The sequence below is a fragment of the Mirounga angustirostris genome, unplaced genomic scaffold (genome assembly GCF_029215605.1).
Source record: "Mirounga angustirostris isolate CCGP_5_RB_7025 unplaced genomic scaffold, mMirAng1.0.hap1 SCAF_1, whole genome shotgun sequence".
Lineage (NCBI taxonomy): Eukaryota > Metazoa > Chordata > Mammalia > Carnivora > Phocidae > Mirounga > Mirounga angustirostris.
This window is the reverse complement of record NW_026991709.1, coordinates 13860258-13883218: the sequence shown is the minus strand read 5'-3', so window position 1 is coordinate 13883218 and position 22961 is coordinate 13860258. Positions and strand designations below refer to the sequence as shown.

The 22961-nt window shown below is 45.7% G+C and overlaps 1 protein-coding gene across 10 annotated transcripts in view; it reads right to left on the bottom strand.

Moving 5' to 3' along the window:
* The window catches only part of TIAM1 (TIAM Rac1 associated GEF 1), a 377611-nt gene that overhangs the window by 166791 nt on the left and 187859 nt on the right, over positions 1 to 22961 (bottom strand). The window lies entirely within an intron of this gene.

Here is a 22961-nt window from a genome sequence, read left to right as displayed (position 1 = left end):
TTTATTTCTATAGCAAAGTATAATTTGCATTTTTTCTATATTTTCATTTAGCTTGGTGGCTCATGCAATGTGATCCTGTGACCAAGGACTGCCTTCCAAATTTTCTTAAGAGAAAGTAGAGTCAACTTGTTTTAACAAGCCAGCCAACACCTGCATTGGCTTGGCAGGACCGTCTCACAACCTGCAGGCAATGAACTGCCAATATGCTTGTTCCCGCACCAAGAAGGGAAAAAACCTTGATCCTCTTGCCCATTGTCTTCACTGTCAGGAAACATTTTCTGACACTCCTCTGTCAGTGCAGTAAGAGGAATACAGTCAAAAACTGCTAAATCAGGAGGGCAATGAATATGCTACAAAAAGAGAAAGGAGCCCCTGATCTAAAATGCCTGCTTCTTTTTTTTTTTTAAAGATTTTATTTATTTATTTGAGAGCGAGAATGACAGAGAGAGAGTATGAGAGGGGGAGGGTCAGAGGGAGAAGCAGACTCCCCGCTGAGCAGGGAGCCCGATGCGGGACTCGATCCCGGGACTCCAGGATCATGACCTGAGCCGAAGGCAGTCGCTTAACCAACTCAGCCACCCAGGCGCCCCTAAGATGCCTGCTTCTTAAAAAGGGGATGGACTCCATCTTGGGAACAGTTCCTATTACTAAGAAACTGCACAAACTGAGGCTCTTTCATGACACCACCCAGTGAAAGACTAACGCTCTAAACACTAAAGTGAAATCACTCCAAAAATGCCCACCAAGGTTCCTAGGAACTTGGGGTTTAGATTTTGGTCCAAACAGCAATGAGAAGTGGTTTACCACCACCCTCAATGAAACACAGTGCGTCATTTCTTAAAAGACTCATCCTCTCACTTGTGAGTCAATGCAAAAATTCCAAACCAGCTCTACTTCCTCCATGTTGGAATAGATCTGTGCATGCAGAGAGGCCCGCAAATGGGGAGGTCAGGGAAGGAAACTCTACTCTTCCTTCAGCAACCAGTCCATTCATCTCCATAGACCTCTCTTCATAGAGAGATAAATAGGGCTGTGATTGGCCAGGAAGCCTACTGGGCGTCTTAACAGCACTAAGCTTCAGTTTCTCATCTGTAAATAATGAGAAATCAGTTCAAATGATTCTGCCTAATAACACCTCACCACTGCCACCTCAGCCCCAAGTGAACCGGGAAGGTTAACACACTAGAACGCAAACGCACATAATGCTAGGCTTGAAACGTAAAAGGTGATCAATAAATGTTAGTTATCATTAGTGCGAATTACACAGCACGTTATGTCAGAACTCTGGCAAACAGCAGAAAAAGTGAGAAGTAACTGAGATTTTCAAGGGTTCTAAAAAGACCCTCCTTACTCACAAAATACATTCTCTACCCAACTGAATAACCCCCAAATCCACCATTAGATGTTTATTTTTATTTCTCTTAAGAAATGTATACCTTTTAAAGAAGTAAACCTGAATCTTACCAGCCTAACGTGTTCACTGAATCCAGAGATAATAAGCAGCCCATTTTACAGATGCACAAACTGAGGCTCAGAGAGGGCAACGAAGTCACCCAAGTTCTTGGAAGTGGCTGAGTAGAAATTCCAACCAAGTCCCTTTGGTCCTAGATATATGCCCCTTTCCCATAGAATTCTGCCAGATACTGGCAATTGTGTTCCTTCCAAAGGGAAAGTTTTTTTATAGCCAGAGAGTGAAAGGGAGAAAAGAGAATAGGAAAACATTATATAAATAGGAGAGCAAAAGGGGCAGGGCATGATACCAGAAAGGAGTGTCAAGAGACTCAATTTTAACAAAGGGAGGGCAGCCCTGTGGGAGACAGCTGGGCAATGTTCTCAAACCCACATCACACACAACCCTTAAATTATAGCAGCTACTCACTAGGCTGGTGCAAAAAGCATGTTTATATGCACAGAGTATGTCCTATATATTACTTTATAAGATACAGCAAGCTCAAGCTTAAATCTTTTTGCAATACTCTTAAGAGTGGTGGAGGGGCAAGGTTTTCATGCATAAATTATCTTCTCTAAGAATCTGAATACATTTATTCGGGGTAGACATTTGCTTTGAGTATGTTTGATAATCCTGAAAATTTGATACACTTCTTTCCTTAAAGATTAACACAATGCCTACAAAAAGTTCTTCTGAGGGGGGAAAAAAAAAAAAAACACCAGGAAAATTACTTAGCTCTCTTTGTGTGTGTGTGGTGTGTGTTTCTTTTGTTTTGTTTTTTGGGGTTTTTTTTTTAACCTCATTTACTTTTAATAACAGGTCCTGACAGTTGAGTTTCAATGGTATTCAGAGTTTTCTAGGAGACTCCCATCTGGGTTCCAAATAATCAACATTTGCAACATTTGTAAGTGAACAGAATGTTGGTTCACAATATAGAGAAAAGAAAGATTGTTCTTTTAATGCCACTTATGACATGTGGGGGCAAAATAATTTATACAAGAAATCAGGAGTTAAGTAGACTACATTTAAAAAAAAATAAAAGAAGATTAAACAGATGCTTTTAAAAGAAGAACACTACCATGGAGGGCTCATCTGCTTGGTTAATGCAGCCAGAATGGCCGATTCAACAGATTCTGAGAAATTCTAAAGGAAGTCTCAAATGTGATTCCTGCATGGTATGGCGAACAGTTCAGCTACTACTAAAAGCACTGATTATGCTTATTGTGGATTTATGCTATGCATTTTATACACATAAGCGCACTGAGTCTCCCCAACAATCTCGACGGAAGGAGATTATCATTATCGGGACCACTTTACAGAGAGGACACAGAGGCGAGGAACCATGAAGGTTCTTGTCTGAGGTAGTTAAGTGATGGCGAGGTGGGGAATCACATGGATCCTTAGCCGGAGGGGGGAAAAAGAGATGGAAGTATTAAGGAAAATCAGGAGAGCCTCCAACAGTAGGATTTAAGCTCGCTGACATTAGAAGTATCCCCAGAAAGACTGGCTAAGTCATCACTTGGAAGAGGATGTTACGATATAAAAATGTTAGTGGGACCACTGGAGTCCTGAACATTTTTTTAATAAGGAAGAGAAAGGACCAATGGAGTCAAACATAAAATGAAAAGAAAGCATGCGTTTCTTTAAATTGTTCCCACTGCCCTAAATACGTAGCAAGATAAGCAGAGCAGACATCATTTTTCTCAAACTGGGACCTGTATTTTTCATCTCAACCCAGCAGACAGATGTATAGACATACAGCCCAGTTTCTTTTCTATTCTGTTCCATTATATTGTTTTGGTAATGTTGGCCCTAAACCACTGAAATTACTTTTAAACCCCAAAAGGGTTTCAACCCCCACTTAAAAACACACACACACACACACACACACACACACACTACCCAGCTGGAAATTACAAGTTTCCAATGGAGCTATTAGTATTTTTTAAAATATTCATGGTTTTAAAGGGTGGGGGTCACACAGACTTGCTAACTTTAGCAATTTTGCAATAGGTGCTGGGAACTGACCTAATACAAAGGTTTTTAGGGTAGGATCCCTGGAGAACTTTTGAGGGCCTTTGAACCTCCTGGAACTGGATCCAAACTATGTGCATGGTCATCTCCACACTTGTATAAGGAGTGGTTCGTGGCTTTCACCCGCTTTTCAAATGAGGGGAACCCACAGAAGTTTTATATGTAAATGTATTTATTTTGTGAGGGTCAACTAGCAACAAAACCACATAAAACTTCTACATACAAATAAAGTTAACATGGCAGGAGAGGAGAGCATCCCACCCCAAGGTGGCCACGAAAGAGTGCTACAGAACCGAGAGTAGCAATTCAGCCGAACATACACATGACATCCATTCATTTACTCTACAAAACCAAGTGCCCACCAAGGGTGACTAGGGAGAGGGTCCCTTGCTAGGACACCAAGGTTCTGAAATCTGCAACATTGAATATTGTCACCTACCTATCCTTCCCGCCTCCAACACAGAACTGGCAGAATGTTAAGATAATTACTTTTAAGCGGTGTCTGGGTGGCTCAGTCGGTTAAGCATGTGACTCTTGGTTTTGGCTCAGGTCATGGTCTCCTGGGTTGTAGGATTGGCCCCCAAGTCGTGTCAGGCTCTGCGTGCAGCAGGGAGTCTGCTCGAAGACTCCCTCCCTCTTTTCCTCCCCCCGACTTGCGTGTGCACACACCCGTGCATGCTCTCTCTCTCTCTCTTTCAAATAAATAAATCTTTAAAAAAAATAATTACTTAAAAAAATCATTGTTTTATCATTGCTTGTTCCTAATTGTCAGCCAAAATATGTCCAGAAAAGGTTTACTACATGTAGAAAATCATGAAACGTAGCCACCCTCAGATGAAAAAGGGTGTCCACTTCTCACGAAAAAAAAAATTTTTTTTAATGTGGCCTTCTTGTTACCCTGTGGTTGGGCACAATTAGGCCTCTCACTTGAAAACTCATCAAGGCGTCTTATCATATCAACGATGATAAAATAAGTGTGCTCTGGGACAAAGACAGCATTCCACTGGATGGAACACGTGTGCCAGGTCCCGGGCCTGAGGTTTTCTCCCACAGGAAAGGTCTTCAACTACAGAAAACGTCCTGGCCTCTTGGACCCTTTGACCACTCTGGGAGGGCAGAGTCACTCACCTAGTTTGGGGGAATGACCCCCACATGCCTAGCTCAAGCCCCTACTTCCCCTGTCTTTGGGATCTTCCAGGCCCACAGAGAACCCAAGGTCGGACCTGCTCTAGATTATGTAGTAGGTAACTCTAGAGGGCCTGCCTCATGGGAAGAGGCCTCCTTGTGCCCAGTGCTTGGTCTGCATCGAACTCTATTCCTGAATCTTACTGTTGCTACACCTCGACGTCACAACCTCCAATCCTACATGTACCAGTAATAGAGGGGACCATCTGATCTCCATCTGCTGACTCCTCTGTCTCTCCCAATTGGTCCAGAACCGGCAGAGGGATAAGAGCTTCTCCAGTCCCAACCAGCTCGGTCTTCTCCATATTCTGGACTTCAGGTGGGTTGACACTCCAAATACTATGATTGACCTCGGCTGTTACTTTCCAATTTTAGATTACATGTGCCTTCTTGATCAGACAACGGTACTGCATATCCCCATTCTGACATAGCTCCCACCCAGCAAAGAAGTTCCTGGAAAACCAAAGCCTATAACCACAGTCCCAGCGCAAGAGAGGATTTCAGAAAGAAGATACTTTCCTCCACATTACTGCCCAGTGACAGAATTGATGGCAGGGTTGTGGAGTGCAGGGAGACAAGAAGCTGGGCAGTTAGAGCTCCCAGGTCTCTGCCGAGAGAGTATTTTATTCTACTGTTCAGAATGTATGTCTAGAGTAACAAATATTCAAGTGTGAGTATTTTGATACACCCCCTACGGCTAATAAAGTTCGGGATGAATTATCAACGGTTTAGTAGGTGGTCTACAGACTCTACTCTGCAGAGACAGAATAACTATCCAAGAACCCAAAACCAATGTTCTGTTTCCTACTTAGATTTGCTCCTTCCAACTCTGATTAGCAACACCCGCCAATTTTGTCATGGTACATCCAACAAAATTTCCTACTTAGGAAATAAATCCTTTGGACTCTGAGGCTAGGAGAAAAGAGTTCCATATATACATCTACTTGTCATTATCTTGACAATGTGACTAGAAAGAAAAAAACCTGATTCAGCCTCATTTCATATTCAGGATGTTTCCTGTGTGTCTTGACATGACAAGGTGGCTTCCGGGGTTTGAACCGAACTTTGTGTTTCTCAAGTGGCTTCGTGTCATTCCATCAGCATAAACATGGAAGGGTTGTTTTTTTTTTTCCCTGCAGCTCTAATTTCTGCTGCTCTCCATGCTAGATGAGCAGGTGGCAACATAAGTAAATCATCCTTAAGAAAGACGAATTGATAAACAATAATAATGCAAACTCAAAGTAGCTCAGCTGGCTCAGTATCTTGTTGAGTCCCTATTTGCAATTCTTCCGGACCCTGTACCTAGGAGTGGAATTGCCAAGTCAAATGGTAATTTGATGTTTAACATTTTGAGGAACCATCAAACTGCTTTCCACAGTAGCTGCCACGTTTTACATTCCCAACAGCAACGTACAACGGTTGCTTCCAATTTCTTCACGTGCTCACAACATTTGTTGTTTTCCTTATTTTTTATTATTATTATAGCTATTCTACTGGGCATGAAATGGCATCCCATTGTAGTTTTGATTTGCACTTCCTCAATGACTAATGGTGTTGAACATCCTTTTATGTGCTCATTGGCCCTTTGTATATCTTCTCTAAAGAAATGTCTATTGGCCCACTTTTTTAATCAGGTTGGTGTCTGTGGAGGTTGTTGAGTTGCATGACCAGTGTTCATAACAGCACTATTCCTAACAGCCAAAAGGCTAAATGCCCACTGACCGATGACTGGATAAACAAAATGTAATAAAGTATTATTCAGTCACAAAAAGGAATGAATGCCCGATCCATGTTACATGAATGAACCTTGAAAACATTATGCTAAGTGAAAGAAGCTAATCACAAAAAGACAAACATTGTATGATTCCACTCATATGAGAAATTGCCTATGTGGACTAGGTAAATTCACAGAGACAGAAGGTAGAATAGACATGGGGGGTAGGAAGGCTGTTACTGTTTAATGGGCACAGAGTTTCTGTCTGGGAGGATGAAAACGTTCTGGAAACAGATAGTGGTCATGGTTGCACATCACACATGTCCTTAATGCCACTGAATTGTTCGCTTAAAAAATGTTGAAAATGGTAAATTTTGTGTGATGTCTATCTTACCACACACCCAAAAAGGGCAGCTCAATTTTGCTCGCTTTCTATTTCCAAATTATAATTAGCCAAGAAAAACATCCACATTTAAAAAAAAAAAAAAAAAGGGAGCTTTGAGCAAGGACGGCTGAGTCAATGGGCCCTGAGGCAGGTGCGAGCACGAAAGGGCGTGCAGGTGACGTAGTATCAGGCTCACGTGACAATCCCAGCTCTGCATGGCTGTGCATGTGATGGTGGGTGAATCCTTGAACATCTCAGAGCCTCCTTAGTTACAGAGTTGAAGAAGAGCAAGAATGGCCCAGAAGGTTACTGTGCGGATACAGGAAGTTACGTACCTCAAGTGCTCGGTGCAGGACCAGCCAGAGGAAACGCTCAGCAAGTGTTCGCTGGCCTGCACCCCCTCCTAAGACTGCAGGCTTCTCCACATAATTTGAGCTCAGTCTAGATGCTGGCCCCTTAGTGGGTGCTATTCACCATGCTCCTCGGCGTTTTTTAAATATTTCATGAGAGAATTCTGAAAGCAAGTCAAACTTGCTCCTTACATAACAACGTAGGAAACCAAATTGGTGGAACTAAGTGCAGGAAAACATTAACCCTCCCTGACATCCTTCAGAAACTAACTCAGCAGGGGAGGAAAAAAGAAGCCTAGAAGGAAATAGGCTGTTAAGAATGGGAACATCTGGAAGCAGGCCAAAGGGTAGTTTTGACGGCCTTCTTTTTGCTTATCTATACGTTCTAATCTTTCTGTAATGAATGTGCATGATCGTTTAAAAATACTAGAGAAAAGAAAAGTCTAGCCTGGAGTTAAGCTTCCCTGGCTGCTTCCTCCCCTCCCCCACCAGAGTCCCTCCCTCCTTGTGTGTCCGTCTGCCCTGCCATGATGTACAGGATGAGTCCAGCTCCCATGTACGAAAGGTGTGCTTGTGATGAGCATTTCCCCTCAGTCCTTACAAAGGTTAATGTGTTTGCTCCTCACAAGAGCTCTATGAGGTGGGCACCACCATCCCCCATTGCACAGGGGAAGGAACAGAAGCCCCAAAAGGACAGTAACTTGCCCACAGACACTCCAGTCATGGTGAATAACACACACACTCACAGACTCCAGTCATGATCTCCATCCTGACGAGGCTGGCTTCATGCCCAGGCCGTATGGCCCGTGCACCCCCACTCTTAGCCTCAACACTCTGCCCTCCCCTAGATACAGTCCTATGGTCGTCATTGCCTTGCTCTTTGTCACCTGGCATTGAATCTCCTGTCCTGCTGCCATACTGTGAGACAGGAGCTGTGTCCCATGAATCTCCACTGGGAAGATCCATCCCCTGGTCGGGTCTCTAGTACATCTACTGACTTGAGTTACTTTCAACACTAAATTCCTTGCTCATGCAACATATAGGTCTCCATTTCTATTTCCATACGGGTGATAAGCAGCCACTGATAATTAGAGCGGGATTCATGGTTCTCCCACACAGCTCAGGCAGGATCCCCTCAGCCATGAGGCAGTTGGTCAAATTTCTCTTCAGGGAAATTTGGGTTTGCAGGTGAAGTCCATGGAAAAGGAATGTACACTTTGGGCCTTCACAAAGTCAAGAAAGAATAGAAAATTCATAGAGAAGCCAGTAATGATTTCAAATCTCATGATGGCCATCTGCTGTGGATAATGGAGACGAGACTGCAGGCTCCACGGGCAGGAAACTGAGGGAACCAGACTCAGAAATGGTTAAATCCTTGTTGGGGAACATCATCAAAAAGACAGGAGGACCGACTGACCCGAATGACCTGCTGGACCCAGGCACTAGGAGGCTCGTCACCCCCTCCCCCGTCCCTGGAATGTGGGTTTTGCTTGCCTTCCCCACTCCCAGAGGCTCCTCCAAGGACACGGCCTGGAGATGGGGATGCGATGCTGAGAACACCTGCGGGGTACATGTGACTGAATCCAGTTAGGGCCTCTTTATCAACTTTTAATTTGGGGTTAGGGCGGGTGCGGGGTTCTGTTCATCTTGCTGCTGCCCCAGATGAGCCTCGTATGCAAGTTCCCTTGCTCATTAAACCTACCAGTCTAGAGTGGTCTCTTTCTTCGGTCTCTCCCTGGCCTCTGAGTACACGGGCTGGTTTCGTATTACACCCGGGAAGCTCCCGGGATGGTCGTGAACCACCCACCTTACAATGGTTTAGTAGAGAAGAGACAGAAATCTTTTTAAAACTCCCAATATTCGGGCTCCTGGGTGGCACAGTCGGTTAAGCATCTGACTCTTGATTTGGGCTCAGGTCATGATCTCCGGGTCAAGCGATGGAGCCCAGAGTCTGGCTCCACGCTGAGCGCAGAGTCTGCTGCTTGAGATTCTCTCTCCCTCTCTCTCTGCTCCTCCCTCTCGTGCACTCTCTCTCTCTCAATAAATAAATCTTTTTTCTTAAAAAAAGCTACCTCAGCATTCTGGAATTCCATCCACAGGGCCCCTGACATTGCCACGAGCAAAGGGATTAACTATTTAATTTCAAAGTATGATTTTAATGCTGAAGACAAAGATTTTGGCTTGTTTTGGCTTCTAAATAATGAAGTAGATTCCTAACTCATTTCTTTGCTCCAATTATTTATCTATGTAAATATTTGCTCCAAATATTTATCGATCTATTTATTTATCTATTATTTATTCCAGTAAGGTCCCTGCCAACTGGAGCTCCCGTAGTACAAGGAAACAGTGAATACCTATCCCACAACCATATATAAGAACAGATGATTTTCTACTGTATTTGCACCAATGTAAGCAAAAACCACATTAACACTGTCAAATTAAAGAACAAAAGTATTTTTTTACAGTTCAGTACAATTACATAAGTATCCTGGAAGGATACATTCTTATGAGGTGTGCTTTTAGAATCTACTCCAAAAGGCCTTCATCTAAAATAATATATAAACGTTTATCTTTTATCTGTAGACATACAGGTATCTTTCTACCTTGCAAGTCATAAAGAAAGCCCAGGAATCAGTAGGTTCAAGGGGTCACATGGAGGAGGTATTCAAAGAACCCATACTTCTCAACATTTTTCCATTATATTGTTTATTTCCACATGCAATTCTAAATAAAGGCAGTATTTTATTATAAAATCAATAGCCTACTTTACACTGGCATTGGGGAATGTTTTAAAAAATAGGCCTAAGGACTCTATTTAAAATCGAAAGAATCCATGCTTTTGCAAACCAACTGCGTATCATGCACCGTTCTCATGTCCTGCCAAGGCCTGCCACGCAGCATCCCCCTGAGGAATGACCCAGCCCTCAGTGTAGCAGGACTGTGGCTCTGTCTATAAACACTCTGACCTCAGCTGGAGCCAGATCCTTGACTCCCTCCCACAGGTTAGCCGGTGAATTCTCTACCTATTAATGACATGACCACAACATTTTCTCCTTTGGTTTTTTCCTTCTGTTCCATTTTTTACATCAATGCCCTCATTTACCAGAAATGGACTCAAGCAGCTTCTTCTGGGGAGAGAGGTGGCTCTCCCCTACCTTTCTCTTGTTCCGGTTCACCTGGGGGACTTTCTGGAGTGAGACACTTAGGGTGAAGGGGATGTCCCAGGGCCCTAAATGAGAATTACCCATTACCGGCTTGGAAGATGGCTGAAATTAACAAAGAAACTCCCTCCCTGTCTGTACACCAAACCAAAAAGAAAAGAAAAAAAAAAAGCAAACAGCCTTACCCGTCAACTCTACCACCCTTCCATCCGCACCAGGAGACCCCGGATAATCCACAATAAACCCTAAGAACCCATGAACCAGAAATGAACAAGTCCTCTGCAATGATCATACCGAAAAAAGCAAGGTCTCCGTATCCCAGGATATTCACCACTCCCTGCAGATGTGCATAATAATGCACTTCCCACCAGGTAACACTTGCCAACTATTTAAGAAGCCAGATGAAAGACATTGGTGAAATGCAAAATGCCTGTTAGTGCTAGGCCCACAGGCTGTCCCTCTATATTCTTTGCGGGGTGATTAAAGCACTGGGCCTTTCACCCCTTCCCGACCTTCCAGTGATGTGAGGTTTAATTAATGTGCACTTGGGGTTTTAAGATCCCTAGATGAAAAGGGGACCAGATGTGAAAGTTATTATTATTCTGTTCAAAGGCCACTTTGGTAAACTAACATCTGCAGACAAATTTAGCGCATGCCACTTAAACAAGGGTCAAACGCCCAAAAAAAAACAACTCCGGTTTGGACTTTTGGAAGGCTCGGAGACCCACCACCTGTGTGCAGGCCATGATTCAGGTAGCTCACCTTTAGGTGAGACAATGACCCTGACACGTTCTTCACTTTTCTCAGAACAGAGACTCCAGATGAGCAGCCGGAACCAAAAAGGGGGACAGGAGGAGGTGATGTCACGGAAAGAGTCTAATCTGGCTCCAGGCGAGAAGGAGGCTCCCAGAGGCAAAACAGAGCCAAATGGAGGGAGGGGGACCTTACTGTTTTGAATGTAAATAAAACACGGGGCTGCAGAGAACCTTACATCGTCTTTGAGCATTTTTTTTAAGATTTATTTATTTATTTTAGAAAGAGAGAGCAGGAGGAGGGGCAGAGGGAGAGGAACTCAAGCAGACTCCCCGCTAAGCGCGACCCCAGGACCCTGAGATCATGGCCGGAGCCGAAATCAAGAGCCAGACGCTCAACCGACTGAGCCACCCAGGCGCCCCTTTCTGAGCATTTCTGAACCCATCATAGAACTCATTGACTAACTACACTTGCATGAGCAAAGTCCCTTTTCTCACTAACTATAAAGAAAGAGACCTGTGCTTACGGAAGTTAAAAAAAAAAAAATCCTTATTAATAAAGCCCCAAGAGCACCAGTAAGAGCAGGGCTGTGTGAGCAATAACACAATCATCACTGCTCAGACTCAGGGGTTCCTACCAGCCACAGGGTCGAAATGAGCGGTCTAACCTACTCTCAACAGGGCCTGAAACCTAAATCAGATGGCATCTGATGGCAACCACACCCACAAGCCGCCAAAGGTCTCCCCTCCCACCAGCGGTGCCACCAGCCCCACCCCTGCCACCCTCCTCCCGGTCTCACCTCCTGTCTCTCCAGAATGCTCTCTCCCCCCGAGCCCCAGTGGCCTCCAAGCTACTTCTCCAGCAGGCCAGGCCCCCTGTAGATCTCTCTCTGTAGATCACTCTGGCTGTTAAAATAACCTCACTTCCTCAACCCCTTAGCATCATAGTCACCCCTGCGGCGAGCCTTTCCTCTCCCCCCCATTCGAAAGTTCAAACTCCCAACTCTTCCTGGCCCCTTCCTTGCTTATTTCCCCACCATGGTGATAACCTGCCAACATACCCCATGTTTTAACCACTGTTCACTGTCTGTCTCCCGCCTCCAGAATGCCAGTTACACACATGCAGATTCTTCTTTCTGGGTCTTGTTCACTCCTACAGCCCCAGAACATAGAAGGGGCCAGGCATAAAGGGAAGTGCTCAACAAGTATGTGGTGAAGGCATGAGTGGTGACTTCGGAAAAGTGACAGACAACCTGCAAGGAGAAACACTGGTGTAAACTTCCAGAAAAATCTGTGTCATTGCTCAGTCCCATGTTCATGGGCCCCACGCACACAGCTCCCCCGGCAACTGCCCAGGGAGAAAGAACAAGATCAAGGCAGGAAAGGACGATGTCTGGTCTCCAGGCCACAGTATTTTTAAATACGACCAAAGTCAACTCCTCCCTAACCAGGCCCAACGCAGGAAAAGTCCCACTAAAGTGGAATCTACCAAAGGAGTAAGTTCATCAAAAACTGCATCCTTAGTAACAAAAACACTGGCATAATACAGGATCAGAAGGAAAAAAATAGGAACTTGAAGTCAATGCTTTCATAGGTAGGAAGCCACCAGGGAAGATCCCCATCGTCATCATACCCCAGTTCTCTGAACACCAGAGCCCCCCCGCCCCACAAGGAATCTTCCATGCTGTCCACCAGCTGCTGCCCAAGGAGAGGGGCTGCAAAGGACTTAGACAATGAATCTCAAGAGACCTTTTACTGGATACCATGGAGGGAATTCACAGCTGTTTCCTCAATTTCAGCTTGTATGGTGTTGCCGTTGTTACGTAGACGTTATTAGATGGAGTAGTTTAAGGTTCATAGCAAAACTGAGCAGAATATAGAGTTCTCGGGGGCCTCCTGCCCCTAGACCCATACAGCGTCATCCGTGATCAACATCCCCCCGAAGACTGGTCCGTCTACTACCTTCGGTGAACCTACATCGACACATCATCAACCCCAAATCCAGAGTTTGCATCAGGGCTCACGCTTCATGGTGCACATTAGGCAGGTTTTAACAAATGTATAAGGACATATATCCCCCATTATAATGATCATACAGAGTAGCTGCATTGCCCTTAAAATCCCATGTTCAGGATTTTAATCCTGTTCATCCCTGCCTCCCTCTGCCAAGTCGCTGGCAACTACGGACTTTTTCCTGTCTCCGCCGTTTTGCCTTTTCCAGAATGTCACAGTGCTTTAGATCGCCTCCCTTCAGGGGCTTCCACGGCTCTCGTGGCTTGCGAGTTCATTGCTTCCTGAGGGTAGATAACATTCATCGTCTAGATAACCATGGTTTACTTCTCCCTTCACCTACCGAAGGGCATCTCGGTTGTTCTGCGCTGGGGCAATTATGACGAAAGCCACTGGAGACACCCGAGTGCAGGGTGTGGTGCACGTGTTTGTATGATTTCACCAGCATTTTAGGAATACAGAAAAGATACAGAGAGAGAAAAACCTTCAGGAGGTAAAGACAAAACAGGCTCCATACTCCTCTGGAAAGTCCCTCTTTCCAAGAACCTTTTTGAGAAATGACATCAGCAAAGAAGTCTGGTTTTAGTTTCATACATACATGCATCCATTCCCTACACTATGGTTTTCTCAAGCACTTCGAGTGGACTTATAAACTCGGAAATGTAAAGTGTTTTGAGTATTTTCATTAGTCCCTATTCATGAAACCTGTCTGTGGGACTTCGTTGTCCATTCCATGCCCCTTAACCCCTGTTTCTCAATGGGGGCCACCAGCCTGTCACTTCCGAGGAGCGCCATCTCCACGCCTGAATTCCACGTGCCTCTCCCTGAGCAAGGCACACAGCAGGTGCGAAACAAATTGTTGACCGGGAAATGTGTTTCGAACGTTCGACCAAGTATTGAGCCAAGACCATGACAAATTTTAAAACAAAGATTCATAAAAGTCCCTGCACAGGTATCAAAATTAATCAGGAAACTAAGCATCCATTCAACCAATCCCGCCAAAATCCACTTAGAATTACTAAACAAAAAAACGTAAGAAATGTGGGCATCTCAAGTCAGATAGATCCATGTCTTGGAAAAGGGGAACTCACCACATCAAAACACTGACTGCAAGTCGTCAGGCCAAAACTGGTTAAAGGACTACCAGCCATCTCTCAGGGGAAACGCGATGAAAGAAGATATCCAAGAACCCAAACATGTTTTAAGATGCGATACACCAGAAGGAAGCATTTTCTCTATGATTTTTTACATCAAAATTCATTGTCAACGTCTCTAAAATCGAAATGCATTCCTAGTGTCAAAGACCCCACGTTGCCATCCTGCTCAGGACTGGGAATCCCCAACGATGCCACACCCACTTTCAATTCGCAAATCAAATCATGAGGCATTTTAGTGGGTCTTCCATTTTCCATTTGTACATGTAGACATTTACACAATGTCTACTGCAGGCTGACATTTCACAGATTAATTTCCCACATCCTGTATTTACCACCTTCAAAATATTCCTGGGCATTCCCACCCACTCCCATTTGTGAGTTAAAAAGAGAACCGGATAAGGCCAGATGGATAAAGAGACAGGGGTCACCTGAACTAAGGGCTCTCACTTGCGGGACTGCAATCCGATTTCAAATTATAGAAATAAGAGGCCAGCAATCTGAGTTTAAATGCCAACTTGATGTGCTCTTGAGAAGATTGAAATATTTAACATTCAGATCTGCTTTTTGCTTTCTTTAACTATACGGTCCCAATGAAAAAGCCATCCACATATAATGTATCCAATCACCAAGAAAAAACAAGTACACGTTCCCATGTTCCCTTCATCCAGCTAGCAACAAAATGGTGTGTTTTCTCATTTTGTTTAATTTCTCTGCTGCCAAAAATTACTTCCAGATTCTGTCTCTTCTTTAGTTTCCATTTTCCTCCTACATGAAACCCCCTTTTCCTGGAGTAAAAAGGAAAGAGATAAAAGAAAACACAACCAGAGGGTGACACAATGTTTTAAGTAGAACACCAAAAATATAAAATGCAGCCACAGCATCTGAGTCTAAAAGAAACACATTTAAATAAAGAGTATAGTAAGATCAAGTTAAAAGTTGAGTCTTGATACATAATACCCCGATCACAGGCTCTCATTGCCCTACAGAAAGAGATTTCCATACATCCCAAGGATCCTGACTACGTCATTTGCTGCCCCAACAACGAGCTCTCCTAATGTCAGAGAGTTAGGAAGAGCACATCAAAAACCCTCGGGTCACTGGACGTCTAGCCTGGTGCTCTTCTCTGCTTCGCATTTTATTAAATAAACATTGACTGGCAAATAATGAGAACCATTTTGCTTAAACACAAATGACTACGCTTGCTTACCTCCCTCACCTAATTTGAAAAAAATAAAAACACACACACAAAAAAACCATCCTTCACCAAAACAGAAAAATCGCTATGCCCTAGGCAAGAGACAGCTTCCGGCGGCATCAACCTCGACACTGGACCCACCCAGGAAAAAAACCTTCAAACCACCACCAAGGAACTGAGTAATAAAACTCCCACACTCATATTCATGCTATTTATATGATAATTAAAATCACCCTCCAAGGACCTAAGAAAGAGTTCCTTGGTTAGATCTTTTCATGACTGAACAGCCCATCAGAGATCAGCACAAACTAGATTTCTCCAAACGTTGAAAAAAATAGTGAAAAAAATAGCCGGAGGAGGGCGCCTGGGTGGCTCAGTTGGTTAAGCGACTGCCTTCGGCTCAGGACATGATCCTGGAGTCCCGGGATCGAGTCCCGCATCGGGCTCCCTGCTCGGTGGGGGGTCTGCTTCTCCCTCCGACCCTCCCCCCTCTCATGTGCTCTCTCTCTCAAATAAATAAATAAAATCTTAAAAAAAAAAAAAAATAGCCGGAGGATAGCCACACTTGTGAGCACAGCACAACAGATAGACTTTGTGACTTTGTCGAATCACTATGTTGCACACATGTAACTAATGTAACACTGTGTGTCAACTAGTCTTCAATTAAAAAAAAAAAATTAAGAAATTAAATTTAAAAACTTAAAAAAATTAAGATAAAAAAAGTGGAACAGAAATACACCCACATTGGATGTTTGCCCCTGATTTTTTTTTTTTTTAAGATTTATTTATTTATTGGAGAGAGGGGAGGGGCCGAGGGAGAGGGAGAGAGAGGATCCCAAGCAGAACCCCTACTGAGCACAGAGCCCAACACGGGGCTCGATCTCAGGACCCAGAGACCATGACCTGAGCTGAAATCAGAGTCAGACACTCAACCGACTGAGCCACCCGTGCACCCGTCTCTGGTTTCCTAAAAAGAAAGAAATACTGTGGACGCAATGCCAGTTCTAGCAAACACAGGGAAGTGAGAACTGGGAAGAGCCACGGAGGCAAGAGGTCACTGGGATGCCAACTGCCCAGGAGTCTACCCGGACTTGCCATGAGGGGACTGTGTCATCTCTACCTCTCTGTCTCCATTTCCTCGTCTGTGAAACCGTAATGATAACAGCTCCCTGGGTTATTGGGAGGATTAAATGTGGTTCATACATATTAAGCATTTAAAACCGTGCCAGACAGAGCGTAAGCTCTTAATAGCCAACAGAAATTAGTAATATCCTTAATAATTTTCCCGATCATTCCACCACTCCACCGCTGAATGGCTCATGTCCTGACCCTTCAAATGTACCAAACTTCTAGACGATAGCTCTCTCATGTGGCCCAGTAACTTTCCCCCGGTACACTGTAAGCTCCTTGAGGGAGTGTGAGCTGTGTGTCCTACCTCACTCAGTCCTCCACGGACACCTCCAATAATGATACCCAGAGCCACTCAATGACTGGCTTGTTGGAGAAATGAATACATGAACCAACTGTCCTCCCCCTTCCCAGTTAATGTGAAGCCTAGAAACTAGATGTCACTGTGTTAACATTGAATAGATTACCTTACTTGGGTTTGTTGGGACTTCTGTAAAAGCATTAGAAAAATAAAGAGCAACAGTTATTCTCACCCAGAGGCTAGAATTGGAAAAGCTTTCAATCAACCCTTGTGGCTTTTGGCTTTTCCACTTTGACTGAACTCCATGTTTGCTTTGCATGTAGGCGACCGTAATTACCTCCAGTGTTCCCTCTAAAGCTAAAACCACCAAAAAACCGCTTGATTGTCATATACAGTCAACTCGATTTTTCTTTCAGGCCCGATTCAGCTGCCTCACACACTCCCTGTCTGGGTGTTCTTCATTACCATGCTTCCTGAAATTTCCATCAAAGCCTTCAGTCCCCCCCATGACACAGACTGATGTTGCCTGACCAGCCAAGAGTCCCACTGATAAGGGCCCCCACTGCTCTAGCTTGCCTCTCTGGGGACTGCAGGTACTTTCACCTCAGCCTCTAGCAAAGCTAACCCAGTCCTCTGGAATGAATTTTCTTTCTGACTCTGAAAGTTAGTTATCTGCAATCCCATCACTTTCTTCACCAGCCCCCCCACCCCCACCCCCTACCCCAGACCATTCACGTTCTCTCCTAAGAAAGCAGAACTTCACGAAGCATCAATTAGGAGCAGAGAGAAAGGGCTCTGCTCTGAGCCAACTGGCTTCTTCCCAAGCTAAATGCACTTATGTAAACCTGACTCCATTATTGCCCCAGCCTGCGGACAGACCAGGGCACCCAGCCTTTCTGGAGTTAAGCTTTTGTTTACCCGCTGTCAAGTAGGCATTTCCCAGGCAGCCTCTCTTCCCGTGGAGACTGGCTGCAACCACCCCTACCCCCCACCCAGGCAACCAAATGTGACATCAAAGGAGCCTCCCGAGTGGCCATCTGTCCCTGCCATGCCAATGTTTATGCAATGTGGGCAGGAGTGGGACAGAACCCAGCCAAAGGACCCAGGGCATCCTGCTGTATCTGACCTGAGCACCAACATCTCGGGCTATGTACGCTACAGAACAAGACAGTGACAAGAAAGTCCTCAGTTCAGCTAAAAGGGCTCCTTCTTCTTAAAAAGAAGGATAAAACTACTTAGCTTTCTTGAGGGTGTTCAAAGAATGGGCTTGATAGGTTTCACCTGTGGAGAGGTGTGTGTGCATGCGTGCATGCGTGTATGGATAGGTATCTAAAAATAAAGTCAGATCCCTAATCTTGCAGTTTTTCAAATATGGATGCCCCACTTGCCAAAAGTCCCACCTAAACATGGTATTTCAGGCTATACTGACTTTAACAAATTCAAAAGCAGTTAAGTGCTAAGGGGCATTGGCTAAGGTAGAAAAGGAGTAGGTCAGCAAAGAACCCAGGAGTCTCAGAATTCTGGAGTTAATATGACCGTTAGAATCATCATCTTAACACCTGTTTACATCCTGGAAGAGCTGTGGGTTTAGCAGTCAAATAAAACACAGCTCAAATCCAGGGTCACCACAATGTGTGATTTTAGTGAAATCATGTGGGTTCCATCCACTGGACTTGGAGAGGAGAATGGCACATCCCAGGTGGCAGTGGAGATCAGTCACCTACTCTGCTAGAGAACACTTAGCAGAATGCCAGGCACACAGGAGGTGCTTAGTGTATGCAGTCTCCTTCCCTTTGCATCTTCAGTTTTGGATTAACCCTCCTTCCTGGACCTTATGGTGGGGGCATACCAAGGAGGCAAAGTATGTCTGAGTTGGCCAAAGAGAAAGGTCACCATGGACAGATGCCCGGCCACCAGCAAAATTCAATACACTGACTCTGCTGGGGACATCTTTGTTATCTTTCAAATGGGTGAGGAGGCGGGGAGACACTTGACATGTTTCACCTACTATTCACATGAAGCTTGTCAAACTGCATCTCAAGTATTAGAAGAAAACCCACATTATGCATCATATAAATCTACTTAAATTCCCCCGGGTGGGGGGAATGGTTAGCCACCATGCTTGAAGCCAAGAGATGAGACATCCACTCTGTGAGTCAACTTGAACAGCTGTGGAATGAAAATGCACACACGGGCTCACACAAAAATGGGCTAACAATTTTTAGATTTGTCCCTTGCTTATTTTTTTTTTCAATGTTGTTCTTTGACCACATTATTTCCCTTCATTCACAGAACCTGGAAACAACCTTGGCATTCCTTTGGACAGCTCTGACTAGGTTTTGATTAATCCCCAAAGAACCGAGTCACTGAACACTTACTCCATGGTTTGGGGCACACAATCATAGCTCCCCAGGATTTACAATCAAACCAGGGGGAAGAGAAGATATACAGCAGCCCCCTTCATCTGTGGGGGTACATTCCAAGACCCCCCAGTGGATGCCTGAAACCTCGGACAGCACCAAGCCCTACCTACACGGTTTTTTCCTATACGTATGTACCTATGATAAAGTTTACTTTATAAATCAGGCATAGTAAGGGATTAACTAATAAGAAAACAGAACAATTATAACGCTATACTGTAAAAAAAGGTGTATGAATGTGGTCTCTCAAAAGATCCTATTGTGCTCTCCTCATTCTTCTGCTTGTGCTGATGGAAGACCATAAACTGCTGACCTCATGAGATGAAGTGAGGTGAGTGACGTGGGCACTGTGATGTAGTATTAAGCTACTAGTGATCTTTTTTTTATTTGTTTTTTATTATTATATTCAATTAGCCAACATGTAGTACATCATTAGTTTTTGATGTAGTGTTCAACGATTCATTAGTTGCGTATAACACCCAGGGCTCATCACAACACGTGCCCTCCTTAATAGTCAACACCCAGCTACCCCCTCCCCCCACCCCCTCCCTTCTGTAACCCTCAGTTTGTTTCCCTGAGTCCAGAGTCTCTCACGGTTTACTAGAGACCTTCTAACAATAGTTAGAAGGAGGATCCCCTGCTTGTGGACCACGGCTGACCATCAACCATGGGTAACTAAAACTGTAGAGGAGACCCCTGTCCAAGGCAACGCTGGACAAATACTACTGGTTCTGAGGGGAGAAAGAACGGTAGGCTGGAACACACTGGAAAGGGGGCAAAGAGGAAGTGGGCTGGAGTTGACGCTGAAAGAGAGCTAGTAGGAGGTCATCTTAGGGGGGAAAACGAGTGGACAAATGCCCAGAAAGGGACTCAGTAAGGCTGATTGGGGGAACAGCCTGCGGTCAGCTGGGCAGTCACTCATTATGGCAGGTCATTCCAGAACACCCCATGACAGTCACTCTAATACTCGCTGAGGCAAACATACAGAAAAGGACAGGCAGCCCTAACTCGGAGAAACACAAGGGAGCATTCTGGTTAAGAGCAGAGACCCTGGGGGAGCCCGGGTGGCTGTTTAATTTTTTAAAAAAATTTTATTAAGTTTGGGGCACCTGGGTGGCTCAGTCTGATAAGCATCTGCCTTCGGCTCAGGTCATGATCCCAGGGTCCTGGGATAGAGCCCTGCATCGGGCTCCCTGGTCAGCAGGAAGCCTGCTTCTCCCTCTCCCTCTGCCCTCCCCACCCCCCCACCCCCCCACCCCCACTAATGCTCCTTCGCTCTCTCTGTGTTTCTCTCTCAAATAAAATCTTTAAAAAAAAAAAACAGGGGCGCCTGGGTGGCTCAGTCGGTTAAGCGTCTGCCTTCGGCTCTGGTCATGATCCCAGGGTCCTGGGATGGAGCCCCTCATCGGGCTCCCTGCTCAGGGGGGAGCCTGCCTCTCCCTCTCCTTCCTGCTGTGCTCTCTCTCGCTATTTGTCTCTCTCTCTCAAATAAATAAATAAAATCTTAAAAAAAAAAAAACAGAGCACAGACCCTGGAGCCAGGTAACCAGGGTCCAAATGCTAGCTCCTCACTTTCTAACTCTGTTGCTTTAAACAAGTTACTTAAGCCAGCGATGAGAATTCGTTTACAGAGAACACCAATTTGGGGAGCAGGGGAAGGAAGCCACAGGGGGTCTCTGGAAAGAGGACAGAGGAAACCTCAGAATTATCCTAAAATCCACGCAAACGCGCCCCCACAATGGTTCGCCCCCGCCAAGGACTGCCCTGGAGGAACAGGGGTTCCTTGGGGGCGCGGGGGAAGGAGGCTCAGGCCCCGAGGGCAGCCCTCTAGCACAGAAGGAGCTGCAGGGCAGTGAAAGCAGGAGGAAGGGGGCAAATGCGCAGGAGAGGTAAGTGAGTCCCAGGGGACAGCCTGCGCTACCCGGGGCTCACTGCGGTTTTGCCATTCTTTGTACTGTTATCATTTCTGTCATTTTTTGCGTCCTGAAAAAGGCAACTAACCCGATTATGGTAATACCAGGTGATGTAAATACTGAGAGGGAGGTCTCCAGGCTGCACGCAGAGAAAGGAGGGGCGGAGGCTGTTGGTCGGGTTCAGGAGCAACAGGTAGGACCTGAACCACCAGACGCAGCAAGGCCCGCACCGCAGGGCCCGCGGCGGCGGCTGGGAGGCGCAGGGGCGCGGGCGGCGGGGGGGACGCGAGCAGCCTCTAGGCGACGCCGCATGGAGGCTGCTCGGAATACAGATCGCACCACCATATGATCCCGCAAGCCCACGGCCGGGTATCTTCCATGGGAAAGAAATGAAAGCCTATCTCAAAGAGCTATTAGCATCCCCGTGTTTGCTGCGGCACTAGTCACAACGGCCAAAATGCAAACTCCACCTGCGCGACCCGCGCCAGATGAATGGGGAGAAAACGCAGGGTAGCCGCGCAACGGAGTATTAGTCGGCCTTTAAAAAGGAGGTCCTGTGGTATTGCGACAAATGGATGAACTCTGAGGACATCGTGCTGCGTGAAATAAGCTTGTCGCCGGGGCGCCTGGGGGGCTCAGTCGGTTAAGCGTCTGTCTGCCTTCGGCTCAGGTCATGATCCCGGGGTCCTGGGATCGAGCCCCGCATCGGGCTCCCTGCTCAGCAGGGAGCCTGCTTCTCCCTCTCCCTCTGCCCCTCCCCCTGCTCGCTCACTCACTTGCGCTCTCTCTCAAAATCAAATAAATAAAATCTTTTAAAAAAAGAAAGAAAGAAAGAAGCTAGTCACAGAAAGACAAAGGCCACAGGATTCCACTTGTATGAGGACTCTAAAACCGTCTAACTCACAGAAGCAGAATGGTGCTTGCCAGGAGCCGGTCGGTGGGTGGATGGGAAGTCGCTAATCATCGGGGACATTATTTCAGTTCCGCGGGATGACTACGTTCTGGAGAGGCACCACAAGAGAGTCTAGAGCGACTCACACTGTGCTGTGCATTTAAAAATCTGATAAAAGGGTAGGTCTCAGGCTAAGTGCTCTTGGTACAGTAAAGTCGGAAGAAAACAACACCGCAAGGGATGGTGCTTCAGGAAACATCTGTGATTCCTCCTCTCCACCAAGTCGGCAGTCGAGTATTTTGTTCAAATTCTGGAGAGGCCAGCCTCCTACCCAAACCCGAGAAAGGGTGAAATAGGGCAGTGTCCTACCTAACGACAAGGCTCCAGTGGGTTTGTTCATGGGAGGAAGGCAAACCTGAAAAGAATAATTGCAACTCTGTTTAGTTATAAAGGCCCTTTTGGTCTAAATCATTCCCCGCTGAGGAAGTAAATGAGGATTGACATGCCAGTGTCCCCACCTGGCAGGAGGGAAACTGAAGTACACACAACCCTTCTTGCTGACTCACGCCCCACAGGGAGGTAGCATGACTTCTTTGCCCTGAGTGCCTGTAATGTTGCACGTTTACCAACTTGATCCTTCCAGCGGGAAGCTCCTTGCCTATCATGCTATGAAGACCCCAATCTGAGCACAGCAGTGAGGCCCCCCTGCAATACTCCCCGAGAACCAAACCTACTTCCCCATTTAGACAAAGGTTCACCCTGCCTGTGAAAAGTAACCTGATCTCAGGGCGCCTGGGTGGCTCAGTGGGGTTGGTTAAGCGTCTGCCTTCAGCTCAGGTCATGATCCTGGGGTCCTGGGACCCAGCCTGCATCTGGCTCCTGGCTCAGCGTGAGGGGGAGCCTGCTTTCCCTCC